Here is a 26378-nt window from a genome sequence, read left to right on the forward strand (position 1 = left end):
GAAGGTGCTTACAAATTTGTTAAGCTTTTTGCTGAAATATTTAATGCAAATGCACAGTAGTTTTTTCACTTCAATGTCAGTTGATTCATCAATCAATAAAGAAAATGGTGATGTTCCAATATCTTTCAGTAATTCCTCTTGAAATATGGTCCCAACAGAGAATTAATTAGTGCTGTACATTTGGTGCGGTGCATTCGGAAGGCAGGAAATTAATCTTTCAAAATTTCACCATACCCATCTATATTATTAATGGATGTACAACAAGCAGTTTGTATGGCAAATCTGATTTTTCTTCTTTTCTGATCGTTAGATATGGAAGGGATAGGTTGTACAAAGGATGCCACAGATGTGCTCGCTGAAATACAGCGTGAGCAGTGTTTCGTGGTTGCTGCATGTTTCTTCAAATCATTATAATGGGCACGGATGTGTACGTAGCAGTACTTGCATGCTGCTTTGCTATCATCTGTCCTTACAGGGGCAATCTATCTTTTTAGTTCAGGATCCAACTCCCACTCTTTTCTTTATATTTTTTATAGCCTGACCACTTGCCCATCTTGCAATATTTAAACTGCCAAGTCAGCTGGGAGCAGAAAAATGATGAACTATTTCACGATGAGGCTGGACGACTACCTGCAATTGCAACAGACAAAATGCAATCATTGTCCCTGGGTCACTGCCAATCATGTAAAAAGCAAAACCAAAATACTATCAATAAATGCCTACTTCCAATGAATACTAGAGCATACAGGAACAGCCCGTGCAGGTAAGAGGAGGTGGGGGGGGATTCGACACACAAGGGAAATGTTATTATCCAATTTTCCCTGTGGGTCGTCGATCCAATCCATCGCCGCCTCCACCACCACCCTGCCCCACTGCTCTTACCTGTACAGGCTGCTTCTGGTAGCATACGTCTCCATTGTGCATGTCCAAGGGTGTCATTTCATTATTTTGGGGTACAACACCAGTAAAATCAAAAGGAGACTCTGAGGGGCCGATTCCGATCCTGGAAAAATATTCCCCGTACAAATCGTATCTGGAGTTTTTTCCGACCGAATCGTACAAGTCCCGCACAAACTGGCAAGTACGATTCGTATGGGAAAAAGTCCATACGAATCGCATTGGGAAAATTCCCCCACACGTCCTCGGGTCGGGAAAAGTCTCTGACACGTCCCCGGACATTTTTACGTACAAATGGGAAAACTGAAGTCCGAATGCGCAAGTACGATCCGTCCCATCTGTCCGATTGTACAACTGTATGGAAAAAAGACCGTCCGGAGCGAACTCCCATAGCAACCATTGAGATGTCCAAACAGGTGCCGGGTACGCGCCGAACACCCCCCCAGCCCCCCCCGTAAGTACGCGCCGGACCCCCAGCCCCCCGCGGATGGAAGTGCCGTACCCCCATTCCCCCGTATGTACGGAGCATACCCCCAGCCCCCCATATGTATGGAGCGTACCCCCACCCCCGTATGTACGGTGCTACGCGCTGGGGGTCCGCACCGTACATACGGGGGTGGGGGTACGCTCCGTACATACGGGGGGCTGGGGGTATGCTCCGTACATACGGGGGGCTGGGGGTACGCTCCGTACATATGGGAGGCTGGGGGTACGGTCCGTACATACGGGGGTGGGGGTACGCTCCATACATACGGGGGTGGGGGTACGGCGCGTCCATCCGCGGTGGGGCTGGGGGTCCGGCACGTACTTACGGGGGCGCGTACCGGGCCCCCTTTTCCTATCGCTTTGCGGCGTACTTCGTTTTTCCAGCACTTTTCGGGTGCCGTAAAAATATTGCCGTCCGGAGTGCTGTCGGTACGAATCATACTTGCTGGTATGTAAAAAGCTGCCAAACTCCGTCCGGACGTCACGTCCGCGGTGTCCCGGATCACATTTGTATGTATTTTTCTGTCGGTCGGTCTTTTTTCCGATTCGTACGGAAATGGTGTTTCCGTACGAATCGTACTTGCAAGTTTGTAGGGTTTTTTTCCCGGGTACGAGTCGGACGGAGAAAACGCTCTGACCGACAGTTTGTACCCGGTTTTTCCAGGATCGGAATCGCCCCTAAGTGTTGTTGACTGAGCTTGGGCAAGTAATTTTATGAAGGGCTGACAATTGAGTCTGATTGAGTCAGAGTGGGATTTGTAATGTTTTGTAATGGAGGGTGGGCCAAAGGGTGGTGAGCCTCTTCTTCAGGGAGTGTTAAGAGGTATGCTCTAGCTTTCAATCTATTTGTAATAAACAAGGGCAGCTTATTGATCTCCACAAAAATGAATACATCCTAATGGAATAACCCTCATACTTAACTTTCCATGTCGGACTAAAGCTTGTGACGAGCAGACAAGCTTTCCACTTTGCATTTTACTCTACAAGTACTGTTAATCCCAATAAAATGTCCCTCCAAACATGCAAAGTTAACATTTGCTACATCATTAACCTACTGTAATCAATAGCCCTATCTACTGGATTGTTATACACTTTTTATTGAACCAATACAGGACACAAAATGAATCCTACACCATTTGTTGCCCAAACCACATTCCTTTAGTACAACATTTCAATACTTAGCACGCAGGGGACATGCACCCGACAGATCTGGTCAGACTTAGTCCATTCAGCATTACCCCTTTAGAATTCCATGCATCTGATATGACTGTGCTTTAAGCATGATGTATTGATTAAAAATGCATATTAAATTTGGAAAAAAAAATCTCATTTAGGATTCAGAATTCTTTTTTCCTTGCGCATTTGCCCGTGGTAAGAAAATTAAGGAGGATAATGAATTTGCTGGAGAGATCCATGTTTTCTCTAGTCCCAGCTTTTCATTTATAGATAAAGGCCAAGTTAAGGGACTATCAGGCCTACTTTAGAACGAGTGACCTGCAACTTCACACTTAAATGTAAACACAAGGAAGGGGAACAAAAGAACACAGCTCATATCTTCACAGTTACTTGAGAGGCATGCTTGACTTTTCTCAGTCACTTCATGTAAGTGCATGAAATGCTAGAATGTCAGATGTGTTGGTCTGTCCCAGTATTTACACGCAATTTAAATAGCAGTATTTTATTTCTTTTATAGCGCACTTCATGGTATCAGAGTGCTTTACATAACAGACACATTGACAATAAATCATAAATCATGCAACTGTGTAAATCAACGTACAAGATGTGCTGCATGACTGAAGGTTAAAAGATGTAGCAGCCACACATAGCTCAATGTGCAATAGTGAAAGGCTTACTAATTATGAACTGCAAGGAACAAAAGGATCTGTGTTCAAAGCACTTCAAAGCAGTAGCCCACTAAACTAGCTACATTAAAAAAATCTGTCATCTGCAAATTACATTATGTGTAGTGTTTTGCAGTAGACACATTAAACTTCTACACTACTTTGATTCAGATCTAGGACTACACAAAGCAGGCATCTATCTAACAAATACTTTAACCTCCAGACTTCTCACCAATTATTACTCACTGATTACTGGGCACCTCTGAAGATTTCTTAGCCCCATAAAATATTAAAAAACGCACTCTGCAACCAATTCTGCATAACAGATGTAGTACCATGCTTCTCCTTGTTGCCACTTTCGTTTCTGCTATTTAAAATGCCTTAAATTAAATGTGTTCCAAGTGAGGAAAGGCGCACAGAAAACCTCAGTCTCTTTTGCTTCTAGGAAACAACCCGTACATTTAAATATAGGGATCTAAGTTGGCGGGCATGGATATAGCGCAGAACTTTGGGAGATAGGAAAGCAAGGCTTTTGCCACAGAGAGGTTTAAAGATTATGCACCCTGTTTTGAAAATGGACTACTGAGCTACCAAAAGCCAGTGCAGTTCTTTTCCTCAAGGGTTTGATGTGGTAATATCTAGCCTGCTCAAAAAAGCCAGCCTGATTTTGTATTACCTGCAGTCCGTACGCTAGGCCAGAAGGAAGTCCCTTATAAAGAGCATTTGTGCAAAAGTACAAATAAATGCAAATTCATAAAATGTATTAATCCCTAGTTAGGTGCAATTTAAGTACATTTCTGTGTTAATCTCATAAAGAGTACTGACAACATCACAATAGCACCTTTTAAAGCAAAAGAGAAGGATGGCAAGAATCCCAATGAACATAATGAGCGAAATCCCCCGGGAAAGACAGGAATCTAAAGGTTTTATAGGCAAATCACACAAGCTAGTAATATATTCTGTAAATTCAGCATGGTATGATCATAGTTAGAGTCACACTGGCAAATCAAAAACAGCAATGTAATTTTCTAAATCATTAGTACTAACCCATTTCTTACAGCTTGCTTCCTCTGGAGAGTATAATTTAAATGAAACATTTCTTCAACAATGGCTCATAGAATTGCAGAACTACACTAACACTTCAAGTGGAAGTTCTTGCAAATTATACTTTTTCAAGGACACTTTGAGCACACGATGGAAGCTTCATTCACAATACACACTTAAACCATGATATATATTGCTAATATGTTGACATCATTCATGTGGAATACTGCTTGGGGGGGGGGGGGGAGAATAAGCAGGCGCAAGTTGTGTCGAACACTAGAAACTGCATCAATTTGAAAAATAATGCACATCAGAAAAATGTTGCATAACTATTCATAGCTTTATTCACACTTCTCATTGGCATAGGAAACTCGTTCCAAGTGCAACATCATACGTTCATCATTTACAACTCCATACATCATTAAAGCATCAATTATAAAACATTATTTTCACGTATGGGTGTGGAGCACCGGGTACTAACGAGATGTGAGACTAAGACCCAGACACTGGACTGAAGGTCACCGGAGAGATACACCCCCACTCAGCTAAATGTCCAAAGAGACAAGGGGGAGACTAGCCTTTGGACTGCAGATATGATGGAGGAAAAATATGTTATAATGGTGTAACCAATGCGAAGCACAGTGTATGAGAATGGTGGGTGGGAGAAAACAGGGAAAACTTTACCGATATCGTTGTAACCAATTAGATCTGTTTTATTATGTTTTCTGTTTGTTTGCAATGTTATTTGACAACCTATGTCAATTTATATAAAAAAATATGTATATTTCACTTGTTATTTGCACATTTTGCATATTACGAAAATGCTACTACATTTTATGTATATTGCCAGGTGTGGAGCCTGCATAAAATGAAAAATGGGTCTCAAGTGTATTAAAAGAGATAGTGTATGGATTCTCTCTTTTTGAGTAGGTTTTGTTCTATTATATTTATGTAGCCCATATTATCTACATTTCACTGACCACACTTCCTGTCATTTCACAGGCTATTCTAATTCTTAGAATTCTGAACATTTGAAAGGTCCGATTTTTCTCATTGTGGTCTGATGTGTACATACCCAGTTTTTATCCAATCTTTCAGATATACTGCAGGAGCTGTTATTAGGAAACACACTTGAGACTCATTCAGTCACTCAATCACTCACCTGAGGAGGTCGAGGGCCACCGTCCAGGACAGGTACCGCTGGCGCCGGACCGTCACCACGTCAGCTGAGCTCAGCAGCAGACAGGCCAGGGCACTCTTGCGCAGAGACAGACGGTGCCGGTGCGGCGGCCGGCATGAGTCGTCGTCGTGGTGAGGTGAGACTATGTTCTTCTCTCAATCGATTCACACACAGCAGGCAGCAGCGCTGATCAGACAGACACTGACTCACTCAGAGTCACGTCACGTGCGCGTGCCGCCGCCGGGCTGGGCTGCTGGTGAGTGGCTGGCAGTGTACTGGCAACTTGGCAAGCCTGGCAGTGGCAGTGGCTGGGGGTTGGGGCTGGTGTGGCTGGGCCTGGGCCTGGGGCTGGCGTGGCTGGGCCTGGGCCTGGGCCTGGAGCTGGAGCTGGGCCGGGGCCTGTGCCTGGCCGCTGCCGCCTGCTAACTGTGGTAGCCTGGATGAGCACTGACCTGACCACAGTGTGCGGCAGCAGCAGTGACACCACCACGAGTCCTCCAGTGACAGTCAGTGCCACAGTGGTGAGTGACTGACTGCCTGCTGCTTGGCATGCCAATTTAATTGACGTGCGCCCTCACGAATATAGATCGTCGTCGTGGACTCCGTCCGTCACTCTCACCCAACCGCCGCGCCGAAAGAGAGCGTGCTTACATCAGCCCCCGCATTATATGGGAACCGCAGGGGCTGACCAAAAAATAATACCCAGGGCCGTCATTGGTAGCGTTTTCGCGCGCTACAAGATTGACGGCCCTGGGAGACCCCCACATTGGCTAATTTGCCTTAGAACTTAGAAGCAAGTAACAAGAAAGTTAGGTGGTGACCTCTGGAGTGTGTGTGCGGGGGTGCAGCGCGCATGTGCACATAGGAGTGAGTGAGTGTGTGTGTACCAACACTGTCTGCAGCCTGCAGGGCAGCAGCACCGGCTACAACAATGTAATAAGTGTACACCAACAACAAATTAGCAAGCATTGGCAATGGCAAGTCAAGATGATTGATGGATGCCATTGCCTCTGGCTGCTGCTGCTCTAGGGGGTGGCCGGGATTGCCGGGGATCATCATCAATCATGTGCGCAGTTTAGGCAGAGGCAGGCCCCCAGGATCAGACCTCCAATGAGTACCCATTCTTAGCGCACGCTGCGCTCTGATTTCCACCACAGAATGACTAGCATCACGCCGCGGAATCCTTGTGGTGGGCACCCGCCCAGGCCAGTAAATTGCGCACAAACTTTCCATTCCAGCCCAAAAAGTAGCCCCCCGCCAGGCATGGGTTTTTCCCGCACAACTGGGAAAAAGTTGCCCAATTGTGCGGGAAATAGTGCAATCTGGCAACCTTGTCTATAGACCGTGCGCTGAACTGGAAGCACTACTTCCGGTTCGTGCCCCCACAGGCACCACCATTGGTTGCTCCGAGGAGGTGGGGGCACCGTGTCAGAGGGCGCGGCGAAACCCCCACCTCCTCCGAGCCCCAGGGACCGGCCTGACCGCCATAATGGCAGCCCACGCTAGGTCGTGCTTGGCCTTGCCCAGTGGGATCTTCAGGTGATAAGAAGGGTTCTCCGTGGACTGGGTGAGTGGCTAGGGAATATGTTCTTGTCTTGGCAGTGAATTGTAGACGTTTTATCACCTGTGCAGGGAAGTCCACCAAGGGATTGATTAGTCTACACTCGCTCCTGGCTTGGGTCAACCTGTGTAGGAAATCTACTTTTTCTGCGTGGTCACATCAGATTTTCACCTTCTGCTGGACCCTATATTTTTGCTTGCTTTAGGGCTCTGTTCACTTTCCCCTTGCTAAGTAGTAATACAATGTCAGTGCACCCCCTTTAAACATGCTTCAATTGGCATATTCCTAATTGGTATATTTAAATTACTTTTAAGTCCATAGTATATGGCACAAGTTGTACTCAGGGCCTTGAAGTTAATTGCCACTAGTGGTTTGCTACACCTATGGCGTCATCCACTACAGTGGCAGTGCAAAAATGACTTCAGGCCTGCCAGTGTAACCTGACTATAACAGTTTCAAAACTGCAATTCAACCTGTCAAAATAAACCCTTTTGACCGTCCAAAACATTATTTTTAAAAATGTATAATTCCCCCCTGTGCAGGCCTTTTAGCACAAAGGGCAAGGTGTGTGGTATTTAAAATTAGGACATGTATTAATATTAACATATCTTTACATTGTCTAGTATCCAAAAGATATTTTTCACTGTGGCGGGCCTTGCTCTCCTATGTAGATCCGAGTACAGATTAAATCCTTAATATTGTATCTTTGGACTGGAGCTGGCTAGAACATGGGTACTTGCAAACCTTTTCAAATGGGCCACAAAGTTTGGTTTGTGATGTGACTGAGGACCGCATTGATGCTTGCACTGTGGCAGTCATGCATGGGGTGTTTTGGGAGGGGTGATGGCAGCATGGTGGGTGTAGGGAAAGTGAAGCATATACATCTAGTGGCTGAATTGCACAAATGTGAAACCAAAACCTGAAATTAATCCCGGCTTCCCCACTTTACCTAACTGTATGATCCTTGCAATTGTTTCATTTCACTCTCCCTCCTCTTCCTTCATTATGGCATAAAAGAGAACCTCAAAATGCATTACTTCAAGATCTGTGCTGTGTAAAACCTTCTCCAGTTTTTGATTTAATAAACTATAATTTTGTTTATGTATAATAGGCACCCAGGCCACCCAAAAAGTGCACATAACAACTGAATTGCCTCTTTGTTCACTGTTGGCATTGTTTTCAGGGTGGGTGGAAGAATGAATGTTTCTGCATTTATGTTTGAAAACTATCACTTAGAAAGACAATACTTCTCAATGCACTGATGTACTAAGATGTACTCAGGGGAAATGGTTCTGCATGTTAATGAAATACAACTTTTGATTTTTGAAGAGACCTAATCGTATTTTTGAGCTTTTGCTGCAAGATGGCTTTGAAAATGAAGGCATTCCTAAAGTCAAGCAGTGCAGGACAGCCCGTTACTTCCTTTCTTTAACTTCAATTAATGTTTAAACAAAGGTTTGTCTGTTTATTTAACATACTTTTAACCATAGTGCGAGTCAAGAAATTGGTAGCCTGGTCCTGCAGTCAACCAGGGGACCCATTGTAAAGGTCAGGATGGCAGCACATGGCCCTGGGTCGTACTTTTGAGTATCACTGGGCTAGAAATATAATTAAACAACTATTTTTAATGGTTATTAAAATACACTTCAATGGCGAAGTCGGATTTGTTAATAATATTAAGGGAAAGTAACTTTTGGATTTGTTAATAATATTAAGGGAAATATAATATTAAGGGAAAGTTACTTTTCCCTGCATAAAGTACCTGGAGGCTAATTTGCATTTGCTCTCCAACTTCTCTCGACCAGTGATCAACATTTGAATAGGTATGAATAAGGCTTGAAATTCCACTTAGGAGCTACACAATACGTCACTGTGATCGACAGGTCGACCTGAATGGCAAAGAATGACTCATTTGAGCTCAGCATATGGCTGGGGGCTGTAAGCATTCTTTTTGACATTACAGAGTCAAATCCTGCTTGACAGGTCTGCTAGGTTTACATTTAACACTTGGGGAGTACTTGAAAGGAAAAGAAACACGATGCCAAGACAATTCTTGTGTATCCACTGTCTGATTGCTGGAAAACCCAGCTTTTGTTCTACCTGACTGTGTATCGCCCACCGTATTTAGATGTGGACTGGCTGAACCGCCTTCCGTATCAACAGGCTGCTTACCGTTGCATAAGTGGCGCACCTCAGTCAACGCAAGGGCCTCCTCTACTGGCTGACAGTACTCCGTTACCGTCAGGCCAGCTGCTTTTTGCTGAGCCTATTTAGATATCCCTATTATGCTGGTGTTGTCCTAATGGCGGTTTCCTGACAGAGTGAGTCCCTGGTGGAGTGGAGACTGCTAAGTACTACTGAATAATGCGTTACTACACGTATATTTTGTTTTTTATTCAAAATGTATGTAGGTAATGTGTTATGCCCCTTTTTAGGTCAAGCCTATTGCGGCAATGCGCATGAGCTGCTCGCTTTGCGAGGCATGCAGTAATGGAGTATGGAGTGGAAGCTCTGTGGAAGCTCCGCCCACTCCCCGCCCATGTTTTTAATTGGCTCGTGTCATTGTCTTTCATAAATGCTGCCGTCTGAATGATTATGAGGCTTGTTAATCCCTCCTTATTATGGCCATGTCGTCATTTGTACCCTCCCATGGTTACTGGCCCCTTTACTTTGAGTGTTACACAGTACGGTACTGTAGGAAGGTGGAATCTGACTGCATGGTTGCCCACACTTTTTTCCTGGTGTTTTGCTGGTTTTCAACTTAGTTTGGCTGGGATCCTGCTATTCAGGACCCAAGCCTATCTGCTTTCCCCTTTAAAATTGATTGCATGAACTTTAGGTACACTCCAGATTGGATTCTGGGGTACCCTTATGAGTCCCTAGTATATGGTATACTATGTACCCAGGTCATAGGTGCCCCAGAGGCATACCTGGGGTCTACCAGGGGCTGCAGCATGTATTATGCCTCCCCTGGGAATCCATTAAAAATGACACAACATTTCTGCTACAACAGCCTGTGTAAAGTGGTGTATGCACCCCTATATCTCTTCATATCACTGCACATATCAACCTATTAGTCACCCCTATGGCAGGCCTTATCAATCCTGAAGGCAGGGTGCTGGGTTTTATGTGAGAGGGTGCCCATGCAGGAGCAGAGCCCCTCAGCAGCCTTCGGAACCTTTATTCCGGGGTTGTTTGTGAGGCAGCCAAACCATATACTCTTAAGTGCATTATAACCTTGCGGTAAATGCTAACTTTGGAATAGCTGCATGGAAACATGTTGTGTTTGGTGTCAAACATCTTGGAATCATACCTCCACACCAGTAACTGGTGTGGGAGGTATGATTCTACCCTACTAGAGGGAGAAATATGACAGCACCTGTACACCCAGTACCAGCTCTGCAAGCCCTGGCATCACAAAATGGATGCTGCCAGCCACAGACACGAGTCTGCCCTCCTGCTGCTGACTGAAGCTCCGGCAGGGGAAGGTTTGACAGTAGGTTTCCTGTCACAGGGAGGTGTGCCCACCTCCCAGACAGGCTCTAGTGTATTGGGGCTGGGTGGGTGCACTCCAAGAGTCCTTTGAAGTCTGCACTGGGGGTACATTTGGTGTCCCTGTGCATAGTCCAGCTCAAACCGGTTGCAGGGGCTGCCAGCCCCTGCTCTGGCGCAAAACTGGACCAAGGACGTGGATGTAGCCACTCCTCTGTCCTCCCCCCTCTGCTGTCAGGTTCCTCACATCTTCGATCCAGGCTTGGATCACACCGGACACTTCTCCTTTCCATGGCAGCAGCACTTTGCAGCACATCGCCATTGAAAATGACGATGATTTCCAACACCATTTGACACCTATACACCCAGCTTCCCTGGGTGAGGTAACACGAGTACTCTGGTGTTCCCGTGGGCAGTGGCGGTGCGTCCATTGGGGCGCAGGGGTGGAGCCCCACTTAACGCACGCACGCGATGCGGTGTGCTTGCAGCAAATCCAGCAATTAAGCTCAGCTCTGCCTCTTACTGTGTAGCGGCCGGGAGTCGGGACATCAAGGGGGTGGGGCCGGGGGGCGAGCACTGACACTGACTGACAGCGGCTCGCACTGTATTTGCGCATGCTCGAGTTTGTCTCACGACAAGCACGAGCATGTGCATTCGCCGCACTGTCTGCCATGTACTATGTACTGAGAGGAGGGGGCCGAGAGGCCGAGGGTTGCCTCATGCAGCAGCCCCTTCTCTCGGTATCCGGGCGAGCCCTATCCGTGCCCTTTAGCCAATCCAGGGCAGGCGCTGCTAATGCAGCGTCTCTGGATTGGCTGAGAGCCTGAGACAGTCTCAGACCCCGCACAGCAGCCTAGGACGAAACTGCATTGGGTGCCGCGCAACTATGGCCAATCACTGTGGCTTATGTCTGAACACAGTGACAGTGATTGGCCATGAGGTGCGCAGCGCACTCTGCAGTCCATTGCGTCATCACGCACGCCGCGGTGCCACACTGTCTGCATACACACCTCGTGATGGCGGTGTACAGTGTGTGTCAGCTCTCCCGGACCCGTCGTGACTCATGTGACTCGTGTGACGGTCGTCGAGGACTCGTGACTGACATGACTGCCAGTGCCATCGTGACCGTGGTGTTTGTCGAGAAAGGTAAATTAGATTCTGTTCTCTGTTGAGATTCTAGGTGGTGTGGACATGCATCTACATTGCTGCTAAAAGCGGGAGAATGGGGCCTTGAATCGGGTTACGTTATGTGTGGGCTTTGGAAGTGCATGCTGCTGCAGGATCGGACATTTGAAACGCAAATGCACGTTTTCGTACATGCCAACATTTCAGAAGAGCAAAGTGGGAGATGTAAAAAAAAAAAAATCGGGAGAATGGGGCCTTGAATCGGGTTACTGTCATGTGTCACACATGACAGTAACCCGATTCAAGGCCCCATTCTCCCGATTTTTTTTTTTACATCTCCCACTTTGCTCTTCTGAAATGTTGGCATGTACGAAAACGTGCATGCATTTGCGTTTCAAATGTCCGATCCTGCAGCAGCACACTTACAAAGCCCACACATGATGTGTGGGCTTTGTAAGTGTGCTGCTGCAGGATCGGACATTTGAAACGCAAATGCACGTTTTCGTTACTACACCATCAAGTGCACCAGGCTCACAAATAAGCTCTTTGATGGGTTGCAAAGTCCTCTCCGCTGAGCTGAGCTGTCAGACTGTGCCCGCACCTAAAGGTGCATGAGCACAAACGCCAGCTTGAAAAACACTACATTGGTTCTCAGTGGACATAAGCTCCATCAACAAGTCCTATTCAGGTAGATGGTTAAGATACACATGCCTTCAAAGTCTAATACCATACAGAATCCTGCTTTCTGCATCAGCACACTTTGTTACCCAATGAGCGTTCAATCGGATTAAACATGGAGACCTGGGCTCTAGATTGTGGAATGCATTGAACCCACACTTAAGGGGAGAGCCCGAAAACATGATTTTTAGAAGTGCTCCATCTTGGCTTCAATTAAACTATTTGCAGCTGGTGATAGCATTGAAGAACATCGAGCTGCGCCCACTGTCATTGATTCTTCTTTAAATTTCCCACTGAATACCAGCATAAACACCATGGAACATCTAAAGTGCCTCGAAGTGTGTTCTCTGCTCCTCACATCCTCTTTATAAATGGCCACATAAGAAATTAGTGGTAAGACACACTGCAGCTTACCTTACCTTTGCTTTACCTCACTCAGAACGTTAGTATTGAATTTGCACCGCCATCTCCTAATGACATAGTCCATCATGACCACTTGAGTTCACATGGCCACTATGCATGCAGGTGATGACTGTGCTGCATTGCCTTGTGGCTAGATGAGCCACGAGGCATAACACGAGCTATGTACATCTTTGAAAATTAGATTTTTTGTAATAAGAGTTTGAAGTTATATGATAAATTACGGGACAAACATGCTGTTGCAGAGGGATGTTTAGATGGTGGAAAATGAAAAGGGTATGTAGTCAGGAAGCAGAGGACTTCAGGTTGGAAAAATTCAAAGCAGCACACTGCTTTGCCATGTAGGACTCAGCAGCATAAAGACAAGACATCATGCAGACATGGGGAGAATGTGAAAAGGCAATGAACTAAAAACAGAAGAGGCCATTATTGTTGAAATGGGACTGACCATTATTTGAAGTTAACTAAAAGTGTGAATATAAAACTGAAATTAGCCAAATTTCAGATTTTAGGATTGTTATGTTTTATGCTAAGTGACGTTGTACTGTAATACAGTCCTTTATAGGTATTTATTTATTGTTATATGACATCTCTTTATTAATGTTATAACTGCACTTTCACAATTGCTTTATTAACCTTCCCGCTTTCTCAAATTTGCTTGAAAATGCACCATTACTCTTCTCTTTTTTCAAAAATTTCTCGGGGGAGAACCCCCCCGAACCCTCCTTATAGGGGTTCGGGCACGCTCGCTACGCTCGCTCGCAACGGTGAAGTATACCGATCATTTTACGCCCCACCACTTTCAAATGTCACCAGCCGCCCCTGCCCGTGGGTGCTGGCCCTAGAACCCTCTAAGTCTGAAAGGGTTTGTTCAAAGTCCTCCCCTAAGTGTCCTTAATCTTTAAAATTCCGGTACTTTAACTTTCAGTGGGCTTTTCTTGTTGCTTCAGATGTGCCCTGACTCTCCATCGCTTGGGGAGTCCACAGGACCTTGCTGGTGCACACCGAAGCCTTTTTACTCTCACCGCGTGGGTTGCTGTTGCCAAGGCTTGTTGTTCTCCAATCTGGACACTGACCCCCCAGCACTCGACATCCTTTGTGGGACAGCTCGTACTGTGGTCATCGTGGACGCCTTCTGGTCCCCGTGGCAGTGGAGTCAAGCTTCACCTCTTCGCACCTGAAACACCCGACATCAGTTGGCATTCGTCTTTCGTGCCCCTGGTCACTGGCAAGTGACCCAGACTCTGTCCCCTCTGCTTTCAGGTTCTTCACATCGTCGATCGAGGCTTGGATCACCCCCGCACACTTCTCCTTTCCACAGCAGCAGCACTTTGCAGCACATCGCCATTGAAAACGACGGTGATTCCCGACACCATTTGACACCTATGCACCCGGCTACCCTGGGTGAGGTAACATGAGTACTCCGATGTTCCCGTGGGTGCTGGCCCTAGAACCCTCTAAGTCTGAAAGGGTTTGCTCAAAGTCCTCCCCTAAGTGTCCTTAATCTTTAAAATTCCTACCGCGACTTTCCCATAGAATTGTACCAAGCTCGCGGCTGTGTTCTCACACTGCACACGTCCTCCGTGGGTCCCCTGTGTCATTACATCATATCTGAAAGTGTTGCATTTTTTTTTTTTTTTTTTTATCCGTTTTTATTGCAGAACAATATAATAAGCAGCGTACATTCTTGATTTTCCTGCACCGCTATTGCCAGTGCCATATCTCACATGGTCATTTAGGCAGTCGTACACAGCTTGTAAGCCCACATCCCGGAGGCCGGGCAGCGACATCAAGGGTACCATTATACTGAACCATATTTCGATCTGTACTTTTGCCGCGAACATAGCAGGGTGTCTGCGTTCCGCTTTAGAGTTTCCTCCCCCCTCGTCCCCCACCCCAACACTGGCCCTCCCCCATCCCTATCCCATAGTCCCCTCCCTCCCTCCCCCCCCAGTCCAGTGCCCGCGACTGCGACTGTTCCCGGCATCTGAAAGTGTTGCATATGCTTTTTGGCGAAGATTGAGGCTGTGCTTCGGGCTACTTATAGTCCAGACCCCGAGCAGTGATTCCACCGAAGATTACTGGCTTACACTCCTCGAGTGACCCGTGGGCTGGTATTGAGTGATTCCTCTCGAGGTCCCTTTGCGATCCCTTGTCCGTCAACTTGTGGGTCACTGAGAAGGGTACTTTAACTTTCAGTGGGATTTCCTTGTTGCTTCAGATGTGCCCTGACTCGCCATCGCTTGGGGAGTCCACAGGACCTTGCTGGTGCACACCGAAGCCTTTTTACTCTCACCGCATGGGTTGCCATTGCCAAGGCTTGTTGTTCTCCAATCTGGACACTGACCCCCCCCAGCACTCGAGATCCTTTGTGGGACAGCTCGCCTGTGGACTGTGGTCATCTTCGACGCCTTCTGGTCCCCGTGGCAGTGGAGTCAAGCTTCACCTCTTCGCACCTGAAACACCCGACATCAGTGGGCATTCGTCTGTCGTGCCCCTGGTCACTGACAAGTGACCCAGACTCTGTCCCCTCTGCTTTCAGGTTCTTCACATCTTCAATCCAGGCTTGGATCACACCGGACACTTCTCCTTTCCACGGCAGCAGCACTTTGCAGCACATCGCCATTGAAAACAACGATGATTCCCGACACCATTTGACACCTATGCACCCGGCTTCCCTGGGTGAGGAAACATAAGTACTCCGATGCTCCCGTGGGTTCTGGCCCTAGAACCCTCTAAGTCTGAAAGGGTTTGCTCAAAGTCCTCTCCTAAGTGTCTTTATTCTTTAAAATTCCTACCGTGACTTTCCCATAGAATTGTACGAAGCTCGCGGCTGTGTTCTCACACTGCACACGTCCCCCGTGGGTTTCCTGTGTCACTACCTTCGGTGGTTCCTTGGGGTCCCAGTGATTCTACATGCTCTAGGCACTGTGTCTAGTCAAGTCATTTTTCTTATACCACTTTCTTAATATATGGTCTGGTCTCCCCCTGGGGCCCATTGTATATTGTGCTATTTACTGTCATTTTATAACTGTATTATTGTGTGCCTTGCTCTCTAATCTCATAAAGAGGTTAGTAGAGAGTGTTTAGAAATAAATACATATATTTTATATATATACCTTGTGTGGTTCTCCTTTCATTTGGTCATTGAGGAGGTTATAATCTGGTAAACCAAGCTGCTTTACATTCCTTCGAGACTTAGCCTGAAGACTGCTCTTCATAGCCACCACTAGGATAGCTTTCAATAAAGGTTGTCTTAAACCTATTCATCAATAAGGGTTGTTTGAACTGGTGCAAGGTGCCCACAAGAACTAGTGGACAGCATATACCAGGCCAACTTCTCACATTGGTGTGCAGCGGTTGGGATTCTAGCTTGCTATTGCTTTACCAGATAATCTCATTGAGTGACTAACTGAAAACCACTATATGTACATATGTATGTATAAAACAAGTCTAGAATACAGTAAGTTCTACTGAACTTAGAGTTGTGTGTCAAGGGCTTAGCACACCCTTCCTACAACTCAAGAGAGTTTAGTAGCTCCCACTAGAGTAGGTAGGTGCACACACCACCCCACACTAGTATGTCTTCAAGGGCAGAAGGCAGTGGGCCTCTCCCAAATAGATATGACCATCTCTCATTCCAAGAATTGAGAAACATGTGTACATCTAGGAAGGTGAAGACAGGGAGACACCCAGACACCCAACGCCTCATAGAGGCCTTGCTTTTAGATGACCTTAGAAAGACCCCAGGGTCTGATGAGGCAGGCAGCGTGGGTGGGACAGCAGAAGAGGAAAGGTCAGGTAGTGAACACTACTGTGACCCAGACTCTGATGCTGGCCAGGAGGATCAAAATGATTCTAACCTGGACAATGCAGCTTTTCCTGAAGATGAGGGAGAAGGCCTCAGTGGCCCTCTCTTTACCCAACCTGGAAGAGTTGGCAGTGTGCCAAGAAGATCAAGATCTCCTTCACAGGAATCTAATCATTCTGGTACATCTGTAGGGACCTCTATCTCTCACAGGAGATCTACTTCTCAGAAAAGGGAGTCCTCTTGTGAGAGAAAATGCAGACTGCTTGAGTTTGAGAAAGCTAAGTTTAGGATCAAGAAAGAGCAGTTGGCATTAGATAGGGAATCCCTGGAGCTTCAGAGAGCTTCAAAAAGGTTGGGGCTAGAGCCCCATGGTGGCAGCAACAATATCCCTATTGGTAGAGAAAAGACTCATTACCATAGGAACCTGAGCAAGAATGTCCCTCCCTATCAGAGTGGGGATGACATCACAAATGGATAACTGCACTTGAGAGGGCCTGTAAGGTACAGAGGTTCCCTTGGGAGCAGTGGGCAGCAATCTTGTGGCTCTCCTTTGCAGACAAAGGTAGAGACAAGCTCTACACTGTTAGAGAGGAAGATGCAGATAATTATAAAGTCTTGAAGAGTTCTCTGATTGATGGGTTTGGCTTAACGACTGAGCAATCCAGGATTAAGTTCAGGGATACCCAAAAGGCACAGACTCAAGACTGGGTTGACTTTATAGATTGTGCTACTAAGGCTCTGGAAGGTTGGATACATGGCAGCAAGGTGCATGCCTTTTTAGGATTTTACAATTTGATTATGAGGGAGCAGATCCCTAATAATTGTCAAAAACAGCTTTTACACCAGTACCTGGTAGACTCTGATCTGACCTCTACCCAAGAATTGGGAAAGAAGGCAGACAAATGGGTCAGAACCAGAGTAAAGCCAAAGAATCAGGGTGGTGACCAGAAGAAAGATTCTTCCAAGACCCGAGAGAAAGGTGGGGATACGTCAAAAGATAAGTCCACTACAGGGCCCCAAAAGTCCTCTTCTGGGGGTGGGTCCCAAACTCCTTCATTCCCTGAAAAGAAACCCTTTTGCCATGTGTGCAAGAAGCCTGGCCACTGGAAAAATGATCCCAGTTGCCCTAGGGTTGGCAGTAAAGAAAATGTTCCTCCAAGTAATACTACCACTCCTCCCTGTACTACAAGTAGTAATCCCCCAGGTGGAAGTAATGTACCCAAAAAGTTAGGTGCATTTTCATAGGGACCTGAGGTGGACCCTGGATCAGAAAGGTCCCCCTCACAGGCTTCCTCAGTCTGTGATGGTGGCGTGGGATTTGCCACTTTTACTATGAGTCCAAGTACTTTGGGGAAGTACAGACAAGAGTCCCTAATCAATGGTCAGAAGGCATTGGCATTCAGGGACACAGGGGCTAGTGTCACCGTGGTGACAGGGAAACTAGTCCCCCCTCAACAGCTTTTACCGGAGCTCAATTACCAGGTGTCCAACATTGATGGTATCAGAACAGATCATCCCATGGCCATAGTCGATCTTAGCTGGGGAGGGGTCACTGGCCCAAAGAGATTGGCAGTGTCCCCAAACTTGCCTGTAGATTGCCTGTTGGGCAATGATCAGGAAAGTTCAGCCTGGGCTGAAGTTGAATACCAGGCCCATTTAAGAATGTTAGGCCTCCCTGAGAGAGTTGGTGGGGCAGTGAGGGCCACAGCCCAACCCCAGGGAAATTTTGGAGTGATGGAGCCTTAAAGAATGGCACACTCTCCTCCACAAGAGAGCACAAGGGTTGAAGAAAAGTCTTCTTCCCCCAGACTATGAGTAAGGGTCAGCATCCTCAGGGAACTGATCCTACCCCAAGTGAAGGAACTGCCCCAGAGGTGGGCAGGCCTGTCCTGACAACACCCCTGATGGCAGGGAACGCTTCCAATGTGGTACCCAGTCTGGAGCAGGTAACCTGCCCCTTTCTACCCTGCCTCAGTCAGCCCAGGGCTGCAGAGGTCAGGGAGGTCATTGGGCCCCACAGGGCCCCCTCTCCAGAGGATCCCCCCCATCAGCAGATTAGGGGCACCCAGTCTAGTAGCCCTAGCCAGGTGAAAATTCCTCAACACACTGAGGGATCCCTCTTACTCTTACGTAGGGACCTCCCCCAGATGGACTCTGTTGGGCAAAGGCAAACCTGGGACCAAAAGGTTCCAAACCTATCATGTCCCCTCAGGGTTCCAACCAAAGGAACGCAACGCCCAGCTGTAGGCAGCCAAAGGTTGACCCTTAGGGCCAGATACAACTCAGTCATGGAAAGAAAGGCCTCCATGGTGACCAGTGATCTGAGCAAGCTGAGACCAACTTTATTAGGGCCTCACTTCTCTACTCAGACACCCCACCAGCCTTTTACTTTGCCAAAACACACTACAGGTAGTAACTCCAAATGGTGGAGATCACCCCATACCCTTGGGATTAGGGATTGTTTAGTGGACCATGAGACAGGGGGTAACCATGCTAGTGCAGGTTCTTCCTTATATGGCCACTTAGTCAATAAAGGCTCAACTGGGCAACGTTAGCCTTATCTCCTTTCGTTTGGGGGGTGTTATGTAGGAACGTGGAATCTGACTGCATGGTTGCCCCCACTTTTTTCCTGGTGTTATGCTGGTTTTTGACTTAGTTTGGCTGGGATCCTGCTATACAGGACCCCAGCCTATCTGCTTTCCCATTTAAATTGACTGCATGTACTTTAGGTACACTCCAGATTGGATTCTGGGGTACCCTTATGAGTCCCTAGTATATGGTATACTATGTACCCAGGTCATAGGTACCCCAGAGGCATACCTGGGGTCTACCAGGGGCTGCAGCATGTATTATGCCTCCCCTGGGAATCCATTAAAAATGACACAACATTTCTGCTACAGCAGCCTGTGTAAAGTGGTGTATGCACCCCTATATCTCTCCATATCACTACACATATCAACCTATTAGTCACCCCTATGGCAGGCCTTATCAATCCTGAAGGCAGGGTGCTGGGTTTTATGTGAGAGGGTGCGCATGCAGGAGCAGAGCCCCTCAGCAGCCTTCGGAACCTTTATTCCGGGGTTGTTTGTGAGGCAGCCAAACCATATACTCTTAAGTGCATTATAACCTTGCGGTAAATGCTAACTTTGGAATAGCTGCATGGAAACATGTTGTGTTTGGTGTCAAACATCTTGGAATCATACCTCCACACCAGTAACTGGTGTGGGAGGTATGATTCTACCCTACTAGAGGGAGAAATATGACAGCACCTGTACACCCAGTACCAGCTCTGCAAGCCCTGGCATCACAAAATGGATGCTGCTAGCCACAGACACGAGTCTGCCCTCCTGCTGCTGACTGAAGCTCCGGCAGGGGAAGGTTTGACAGTAGGTTTCCTGTCACAGGGAGGTGTGCCCACCTCCCAGACAGGCTCTAGTGTATTGGGGCTGGGTGGGTGCACTCCAAGAGTCCTTTGAAGTCTGTACTGGGGGTACATTTGGTGTCCCTGTGCATAGTCCAGCTCAAACCGGTTGCAGGGGCTGCCAGCCCCTGCTCTGGCGCAAAACTGGACCAAGGACGTGGATGTAGCCACCCCTCTGTCCTCCCCCCTCTGCTGTCAGGTTCCTCACATCTTCGATCCAGGCTTGGATCACACCGGACACTTCTCCTTTCCATGGCAGCAGCACTTTGCAGCACATCGCCATTGAAAATGACGATGATTTCCAACACCATTTGACACCTATACACCCAGCTTCCCTGGGTGAGGTAACACGAGTACTCCGGTGTTCCCGTGGGTGCTGGCCCTAGAACCCTCTAAGTCTGAAAGGGTTTGTTCAAAGTCCTCCCCTAAGTGTCCTTAATCTTTAAAATTCCGGTACTTTAACTTTCAGTGGGCTTTTCTTGTTGCTTCAGATGTGCCCTGACTCTCCATCGCTTGGGAAGTCCACAGGACCTTGCTGGTGCACACCGAAGCCTTTTTACTCTCACCGCGTGGGTTGCTGTTGCCAACGCTTGTTGTTCTCCAATCTGGACACTGACCCCCCCAGCACTCGACATCCTTTGTGGGACAGCTCGTACTGTGGTCATCGTCGACGCCTTCTGGCCCCCGTGGCAGTGGAGTCAAGCTTCACCTCTTCGCACCTGAAACACCCGACATCAGTTGGCATTCGTCTTTCGTGCCCCTGGTCACTGGCAAGTGACCCAGACTCTGTCCCCTATGCTAACTTTGGAATGGCTGCATGGAAACATGTTGTGTTTGGTGTCAAACCCCTTGGAATCATACCTCCACACCAGTAACTGTTGTGGGAGGTATGATTCCACCCTACTAGAGGGAGAAATATGACAGCACTGGTATACCCGGTACCAGCTCTGCAAGCCCTGGCATCACAAAATGGATGCTACCAGCCACAGATACGAGTCAGCCCTCCTGCTGCTGACCGAAACTCCGGCAGGGGAAGGTTTGACAATAGGTTTCCTGTCAAAGGGAGGTATGACCACATCCCAGACAGGCTTTAGTGTATTGGGGCTGGGTGGGTGCACTCCAAGAGTGCTTTGAAGTCTGCACTGAGGGCACATTTGGTGTCCCTGTGCATAGTCCAGCTCAAACCGGTTGCAGGGGCTGCCAGCCCCGGCTCTGGCGCGAAACTGGACAGAGGACATGGGTGTAGCCATCCCTCTGTCCTGACCCTCCCATAGGTGGGTCCCCAGAGTTTGTCCCTCCCCTTCCTTGGGTATAAAGTAGGAACCCCTGACTACAGGACTTGAGATTTACCTGGACGAAACTCTGCTACAGAATCCCAGAACTTCTACTATCTACACGATGTTGGATGACTGAAGAATCTCACCTGGAGTAAAGGAGTTACTCCCCTACAAGGCAGGCACCAAAGACTCAATAGTTTGGTTTGCAACTACGCAGCTCCTGAAGGACTACGAAGATTTTGCAACACAAGAGGTGGGCTTCCAAGCTTCCCCGAGGCCAATCCATGCTTTCAGCAAGCCTGAGATCCAAAGCCCTCGTGGGGACCGTGCAACCCGAACCCCTGGACACCATGACCATTTGCAGCAGCATATGCTTTTTGGCGATCCCTGAGGCTGTGCTTCAGGCTACTTGTAGTCTAGACCCCGAGCAGTGATTCCACCGAAGATTACTGGCCTACACTCCTCGAGTGACCCGCGGGCTGGTATTAAGTGATCCCTCTCGAGATCCCTTTGTGATCCCTTGTCCGTCGACTTGTGAGTCCCTGAGAAGGGTACTTTAACTTTCAGTGGGCTTTGCTTGTTGCTTCAGATGTGCCCTGACTCTCCATTGCTTGGGGAGTCCACAGGACCTTGCTGGTGCACACCGAAGCCATTTTACTCTCACCGCGTGGGGTGCTGTTGCCAAGGCTTGTTGTTCTCCAATCTAGACACTGACCCCCCAGCACTCGACATCCTTTGTGGGACAGCTCGCCTGTGGACTGTGGTCATCGTCGACGCCTTCAGGTCCCCGTGGCAGTGGAGTCAAGCTTCACCTCTTCGCACCTGAAACACCCGACATCAGTGGGCATTCGTCTTTCGTGCCCCTGGTCACTGGCAAGTGACCCAGACTCTGTCCCCTCTGCTTTCAGGTTCTTCACATCTTCGATCCAGGCTTGGATCACACCGCACACTTCTCCTTTCCACGGCAGCAGCAATTTGCAGCACATCGCCATTGAAAACGACGGTGATTCCCGACACCATTTGACACCTATGCACCCGGCTTTCCTGGGTGAGGAAACATGAGTACTCTGATGCTCCCGTGGGTGCTGGCCCTAGAACCCTCGAAATCTGAAGGGGTTTGCTCAAAGTCCTCTCCTAAGTGTCTTTATTCTTTAAAATTCCTACCGTGACTTTCCCATAGAATTGTACGAAGCTCGCGGCTGTGTTCTCACACTGCACACGTCCTCCGTGGGTCCCCTGTGTCACTACCTTGGGTGGTTCCTTGGGGTCCCAGCGATTCTACGTGCTCTAGGCACGGTGTCTAGTCAAGTCGTGGTTCTTATACCACTTTCGTAATATATGGTCTGTTCTCCCCCTGGGGCCCATTGTGTATTGTGCTATTTACTGTTGTTTTATAACTGTATTATTGTGTGCCTTGCTCTCTAATCTCATGTGAATTATTTATAATCCAAAACTCGTTTGTGAAGTTGATATTAACAACACTTTCGGAGTTATTTATATCATGTGCTACATTCAAACATAAACATATTTTTATGCCATTGGAGTGCTAATGGTAGTGGCAAGAAATACATTTAATGGATGGAATGCTTGAGTTGCTCGCAACAGCTGCCATTGCTCCCTGTAGTTTGTCATTCCATCACAGAGATGCCCAACCATATCCCAGTCAGTCTAGGTCCCACTCCAAAAGAGACGGGTCATCCCCAGTGGATAGGCCGCGCCCTCTCTGAATGAGAACTCAAGAACGCCAGACTTGGTACAGCCCCATTGAGGCCCATCTGTGAGGTGCATATTTGGCCCTGCGCGCTGCAGTGTATTTGTAGAAGAATGGAGAGTTGTGCTGCAGTCAGACTAGCCACACAGAAGTCATCGAAGCATGAGTAGGGCAAGCTCAGCATCCTGCGGTGTGGTTTCCACCTGGCTGGAAGGGTTTTACATACTATTTCATGGTAACATATCATTAAATGTAAGGCATACCGCCTTACTATGTAGAGTGGCATAGAGTACCTCAATAACAGTATTTCAGGCCTAACCGTCCGTCGCCTAACAACATTTGTTGTGCGCATATTGTCACAGCGCTTAGATATGGCTCACACCAGTTGCACATAACCCTGTTCACAATGGGAATCCCTGCCAAGTGATACTCTGCAGCTTCTACGCTGTGCTCGTGGTCAGATTACGTCACAGTGGGAGGTTGTCATACGTACGCCCTGCTTAGGAACGGGCCACTTGGACGCTGAGCCTAGCAACGCGTTACTTGTTGCACTCACCCTGCAGTGGGTTCCCACGCACCTGCACACATCAGCGAGCCGGCATGCCATACAGAGGCTGGACTGTCACATTAACCAGGCAGAAAACTGTATCGCCTAGTCTCTTCTGTGAAAGTAGTAGTGCCATCCGCTGCACGCCCTGCGACTCCGTTGATAATCTTGCTGCCCATCCATGTGGGCCGTATACGGTGTGCAGGAAGGTTTTCTCTTGCCTCAGCAGATCCAATGCGAACTACGCAGCGGCGTAACAAAGGCCCCCGAGCTCCACGGGGCCCCCAGGATAGTACCTGGCATGAGAGCTCCCGAGTGTGCCCCCTCAAGTTTCTTTACGCCCCTGGAACCTAGGTAGGATGGGAGCTGCCTCCCTCTCGTATGGTTGGTATTTTCATATTTTTTTCACTAATTTAATTCCTCTTTCCTTGTTTGGAACATAATGAAAAACCAAATCCACTGATTACATACTAGATGGTTAGGTTTAGGTTAGGTCGGTAGATTTATATAGCGCGGCTTAACACCCGTGAATGTATACAGGCGCTGGCCAAAGGTACGGGGAGATTAAGTGATTTGTCCAGAATCACAGGATGATGGGGTGACTCCGAGACTCGAGACTAGGGAATGATGAACGCTTCACTGCTATGATTTTATGTGGGTGTGCATGGCAGTAGTACAACTGTGTAAGCGCCTTTTTTAAACCCTACACGCTCATTGGCAGGTATCTTGTCCTCCAAAGGTCTTTCCCACTATGGTCTGTGGCCCACATGCAGGGGTGTATTTCTTTACAGAGAGATGGCATATCTTCAACTCTGGGGGCTAGAGAAATCTAACCTGACGTACCGCAAAAAATAGGAGTTACGCCTCATATATTCCCCCGTTCCCAGAGTAAGTTTGCTTAAGGAAGCTTCACTTCTCCTTTCCATGTCTTCACTGTCTATCGTCACGATCATCAGTGCAGGTAGGTGGCTGACTGCCTTTTTTTTTTGTTATTTAGCAGAAGAGGATGAAGAAGAAATGGAGGAAGAAGCTCTCCCCCTGGACATGATTGAAAATGATGACCTGGAAATGATGAAAGATATCGCTCGGAGAGCATAGTTTTTAACTAGAGACCTTTCATCCAGGTCAGTGTACATATTCAAAAACATTTTGTAGTGTTTTGCATTGAAATTGGGGAGCATAGATGCTTTTTGTTGCTTTGAGGGTAAATCAATTGCTTTCTAGAAGGAACTGTAATCCTTTTTGAAGGCATATTTGCACAAGACTGTAAAACCTCAGGCCTTTCTTAGAAAAGGCAAATTAACTCATGTTGCATAGACAGTATATGTTGATGGGTGGTTCTGAAAAGCTCTGGTACGGCTTAACCTCATAAAATACTGCCTTTTTTTAGATCACTTAAATGTTTTTAGTAATCTATTCCCCATTGGGTTTTGCTTATTGTTGTGGAGAAGAATGTGTCTTGCCTAAATATTTTAAATAAACAATTCCAGCCATTTGCCAGGGTCGCATCTTATTTAAACTTCAGTTTTGTTCCCATTATAACTCATAAATTGTAATCTAATCAGCAGGTCTTTCTGTAGGAGGGGGTGTTGCGCGCTCTTCCTGGACAGGATTTGGTTCTGGGCCTCCTGAGAGCAGAGGCTCTTACCCTAGAAGGTCAGAATAGTGTTTTGGGTGGCAGAATGGCAGAAGCCAATCAGGGAGCACACCAGAGATTGGTAGGTGTTCAAGGGACACCTCTAAAGTGCCCTCTGGGTGCATGTATTGGTAAATCCAACACTGGATTCAGTGTGGTTTTATCAATATGATATGTTTGATACTAAACACCCCTATTTTTAGTGAAGCCATCATGTAGCTGGGGAACTTGTTTTCAACAGTGTCCAGCACATGTTTTAAAATGGCTTCCCTGTTCACTTGCACTGGCAGTAATGGGACTAACCAGCAAAGGGACATATCTGCTCAGGCAGATATGCCCTCTCATGTATACTCAGCACCCTGCTGTAGGGCTGTCAGGCCTGCTGTAGGAGTGGCTTACAAATATTACATGCAGTGTTAGGGGACATGGCACGCAGGGATGTGTAGCATGTCGTATCTTCACTTTTTTCTGCACCAAGACATACAGCTTGCAATGGCAGCCTTGCATGTGCTTGGTGAGGGGTCCCTTAGGGTAGCACAATTTGTGCTTCTGCCCTTAGGGACCCTCTTTAGTACCTCAGGCCCTAGGTGCCATGGGTGCTATTCACTGGGGTCTTACTGAGGGTCCAATTGGGAAAGAGCACTGGTACTGGGGGCTTGGTCAACAGGAACCCAGTATACTTCAGTCAAAGTTGCATCAAATACCAGGCAAGAAGTGTGTGGGGGGGGGGGTATTGCAACAAGAAACGAACTCCCTACAACTGTGCAATGAACTGGTGAGTGGGTGGTTGGTGAGAGGCTTTGCACTTACCAGTTTAACAGATTTTAGGAACACACATGTCTGAATGCATGAAAGAAAAGCAAGAGGCCATAAGAAATAAAACAAAAGCTGATTAAATGTACAAGAGGGAACTGGGTGTAATACAGATAAGACAGATCACATCCTCAGTTACATTCCATGTGAGCATGTGCTTATTCTTCATAAATTCCAAGTACTTGGAATACCTAGTAATTCCAAGTTTCTACCATCATTGGAATCCTGCAAGAGAAACACAAGTGTCGGGTTAAAGTTGCCTAGAAAACTTTTTGCTCCCGACCACACTCTTTTTTTCCAATGGTGATATTACGTATTGATGACTCACCTTCATGAAACACTACAGCTCTCGCAGGAGGGATGTGAGGGTTGCCAATTATTATAAACTTTTGGGAGGGTTTTGGTGGATTACAAGAAACCACTAGGGCAAGAACTGTT

The 26378-nt window shown here is 47.4% G+C and overlaps 1 long non-coding RNA gene across 1 annotated transcript in view; it reads right to left on the bottom strand.

The window, feature by feature from the left end:
• Positions 1–547: 547 nt before the first annotated feature.
• The window catches only part of LOC146784278 (uncharacterized), a 162361-nt gene continuing 136530 nt past the window's right edge, over positions 548–26378 (bottom strand). The window contains exon 4 of the long non-coding RNA XR_014970519.1: positions 548–630. This is a non-coding gene — a long non-coding RNA (uncharacterized LOC146784278). The remainder of the gene's footprint in view (positions 631–26378) is intronic.

The sequence above is a fragment of the Triturus cristatus genome, chromosome 11, assembly GCF_964204655.1.
Source record: "Triturus cristatus chromosome 11, aTriCri1.1, whole genome shotgun sequence".
Classification (NCBI taxonomy): domain Eukaryota; kingdom Metazoa; phylum Chordata; class Amphibia; order Caudata; family Salamandridae; genus Triturus; species Triturus cristatus.